Here is a 4,137-nt window from a genome sequence, read left to right on the forward strand (position 1 = left end):
GAAAGAAAGAAAGAAAGAAAGAAAGAAAGAAAGAAAGAAAGAAAGAAGAAAAGAAAAACTCGTGTTGGACTGGGGATGGCTCAATGGATAAGAGCCCTGACTGCTCTTCCATATGATCTGGGTTCAATTCCCAGCACCCACATGGCAGCTCACAACTGTCTGCAACTCTAGTACCAGGGGATATGATGCCATCCCACAGACATGTAGTTAAAACACCATTGCCCACACAATAAAATAAACAAAAAGAATCAAGTGCTATTTTCCCATCATATTGTTAACCTTTACTTTTAGCTACTCCACACAGTAGATTTGATAGTAAAATAATATAATACTGGAGTATTATATTGTGATATAATACTAATATTATATCAGATATAATATTAGTGACTAATCTGGATAGACTAATATGATAGATGATACATTAAATGACTAATATGATAGATGATACATTAAGGTAGGAGGGGCAGTATAAGCAAATTTCTTTCTCATCCCTTGTCTTCTATTGATTTAAGTAATAATTCATTCCTTGGCAAAGAATAGCAGTTCTGACTCAGAAATCTAACATCTAAAATTCCTAAAGATGGAAGAAGAAACTCAGATTTTATGAACAATTCTTCTGCAACTATCATTACTTTTTATATTAATTATCAAAATAATAATAGAACAAATTTTCTCCCTTGATATGTCATAGTGTTGGAAAGACAGTAGTTGTCTTTGAGACCAAATTTCTTATGCATAGCATTTTTTGTAATTGTCAAAATTTAAATAGGTAACTGTATCATAATCACAAGAAGAAAACTTGATAATAATAAAAAGTACAACTACCCTGCTAGCCTATCAGGTCTCATCAAGACTGGCTGCACTGTCTTCCAGGAGGAGGGACCTAGGAGGAGAAGAAGAAGAAGGGAAGGCTTGATGGGAGGGGATGAGGGAGGTAGCTACAGCTGGGCTGCAAAATAAATAAATTGTAATAAATAAAATTAAATTTAAAAATACTATTGTCAATTATAAAATAAAATAAATTTACAATATAATTCTCACTGAAAAATGCAAGCACAATACAGCTAAAAATCTGTGATTAAGTGGTTCCAAGAAAAAAAAAAAAAAAAGCCTACATGCGTTCAGCACATAGCTAACCTAGTAGTAGATATAGTATAGAAATGATCAAGGAAATGAGAGGATTCGCACACATGATCAGCAATGTTTTTCCTTTTTCTTAGTCTTAGGGTCTTTACAGGGTACCTCTTATGAGATTTTTTTCAGTGTTAATCTAACACATGTGCTATTTTCTTTCTGAATGAAGTTAACACCTCATTAAATGGTTTATAAACAGGAATAGTGATCAAGTAAAAAAAAAAAAACCAATAAAGCTGTAAAGCTTGTTAAAGATCTTACATGGTTTTGTAATTGGTTAATAACTACAAAATCGATGAAAATAATAGAAAGATGTGTTTTCACTGAAAGCTGATACAAGACTGTAAAATATATACACAATTTTAAATTAGAGTATAAATTTCAGATTAGACATAGTAATGGAATTTTGAAGTCTTTATTTTGTGGTATTGAGAACATTGTTTTCAACTGTAAATCAAACCCTCTTAAAATAGATTATTCTATAAGTCAAAAATGAGAAGAATAATTACCTGTTTTGTGTAAGTTACTGAAAGATCCACTTTCCAGGACCACAGTTGTTGGTTTCATTTCTCTAGCACATGGAAGCAGCTAATTTTTCTCAGGGTAGCTGACAGTTCTCCAAGTATATTTGTTTGGACTTATTAGCAAGAAACTGAGATGGGCCCTCTAAGTCTGATTATATTAATTTGTTATATATACTTTGGTTTCATAACTTAGGGTTTTGATTTATTTTGTAACAAATCTGTTCCATTTTAGACAGTAACGTTACAAGAATTCATTAACTACGATATGACGAATACATTATGAAAGAACATGTTCATATTAACAATTCTTAGCAACAACATAGCTAAAATATTTTTAATTTTAAAACATAAATACAACAGTCTATCTCTTAGGTATTTCTTTCCATTATAAATAACCAATCATGTATTTCTGTCTATACTGCATATGTTCCAGGTGTCTATATATGTATTTATTTAACATTATGCTGATGCATTGAAAATGTGACAGTAAGGTAGATTTTTATTCATCCTTTGAATATTCACTTACAGAAATGGAACAATACAGTTTTCTTCATAATCTGTTCTTTAGGAAATCTCTACCATCCTAATAAATTACTTGGTATATATCCAGATAATTTAATTAAACATAGGAGTCAGTTATAACATTTTTCATTCTGTAGTCCATGCTACCACATCTCATTTTCCTCAGTGATTTTAATTAAGAGTATGTAGTCTTCTCAAAGTGTTTCCGAGTACTTTCTTACATAGTACATCAGTTAAGAAATATGGATATATCTACAAATTTACCAGTGTCTACATAATCCTGGTAATCCCTAGTAAGGGGAACAAGGACTATTTCTGACAGGAACTTAATGGATGGCTCTTTGACCTCCCCACCCACCAGTGGACTTGGAACATTGCAGGGTAGAGATGAGGGAGGGAAGGTGGGATGGGAGGGAATGAAGGAGGCTGCTATGGCTGGAATACAAAATAAATAACCTGTGATCAATATAAAAAATAAAAATTAATTAAAAAAAAGAAATATGACTATATATATCTACAAATTTACCAGTGTCTACGTAATCATTTTGCTTAGTGATAAGAGCCAACCTAAAATGTGTGAAGTAATACTTCACTGTGATTTCAACTTGCATTTCTTTAAGAATAGTTCTGTTTGAAAGTGAGAGGGGCATGGGAGGAGATGAGGGAGGGTGGGATTGGGAGGGAATGAAATAAGGGTCTGCAGCTGGGATATAAAGAGAATAAAATGTAATTAATGTAAAAAAATAAAAGTGTAATTAAAGTTTTCATGTATCTGCTGGCAATTTGCATGCTTGCTTCTGATTAATATCTATTCAGGTCCATTTAACCTTTAAAATTCTATTGTTTAGTTTACTATTATTTTACAATATATGATTGCTTGTGCATTTTGAAATGAGCCCTAGAATTTACATATAGTTTGGAAGTACTTTCTCCTGATGTGTAGCTTGCCTTGTTTTATTTGCTGTGTGGAAACTACATGATTGAAGCAACTCATTTATATTCCATTATTTTTAGTATCTGATTATCTTCCAAATCAGCATCTTGAAACCACAGACCATGGCAAGGACCCTTCCTCTTTAGTTACTTCCAACTCCATATTTGTTGAATTTTGTTCGTTTTAAATCTATTTTTCAGTTGATACTTGTAAAATAAGTGTCAGGATCTGTTTAATCTGAAATTTTTTTTTTAATTTTGTATTTGACACCTTTGAGAAAAATAAGCTGACATCTGATATGTGAGTTTATTTTCAGGTTCTTTGTCTTCGTCAGTTAGCTGGTGAATCTCTTGCTGTTAATGTTGCTATAGTTTGTGAATACCATAGCTTCATATTCTGTAACATAACAGCATGATGCTTCTAGCTTCGTTGTTTGGCCAAGGGTAGCATGATTATGTTAAGAATATTATTATTCTATGTGAATTATAGAATTTTCCTAAAAATTTGAGAAACCGGATTGGAATTTATATGGAGATTTCAATGAATAGCAGATTATTTAGGATGAATTTTGCATTTTAGTAATTTTAATTCTAGTTCATAAACATTAGTTTGTTTGTATATTCCTCAATCTTCCATTGAGGATTTTAAATATTGTACAGTGATAAAAAATGATAGCATTGTGAGTTAACAACCAATTTAGACAGGAAGCACAAAGTTTCATTAAATAATCAAAATAGAATTGTGGGGTCACTGTGATGCCTCATGGGAAAAAAAAGACTTTGCCAAGAAACTCTGATGACCTTCATTCAGTCCCAAATCTCACAGTGCAGTGGGAAATCTACTCCCAAAAGTTTTCTCTAACTTTCAAATATATGCTGTAATTTTGTGCTTCTGCACTTAACCACACACAAATAATAATATTCATTCACAAAGAGAAAAATACAAGATAAGGAATATTATTATCATACAATACAATAATCCCACTACATTTTTAGTGTGTTCTCCGGTAAAATTATGTTAACA

This window comes from Psammomys obesus, unplaced genomic scaffold (assembly GCF_907164565.1).
Source record: "Psammomys obesus unplaced genomic scaffold, mPsaObe1.curated_primary_1811, whole genome shotgun sequence".
In the NCBI taxonomy this organism is placed as follows: Eukaryota; Metazoa; Chordata; class Mammalia; order Rodentia; family Muridae; genus Psammomys; species Psammomys obesus.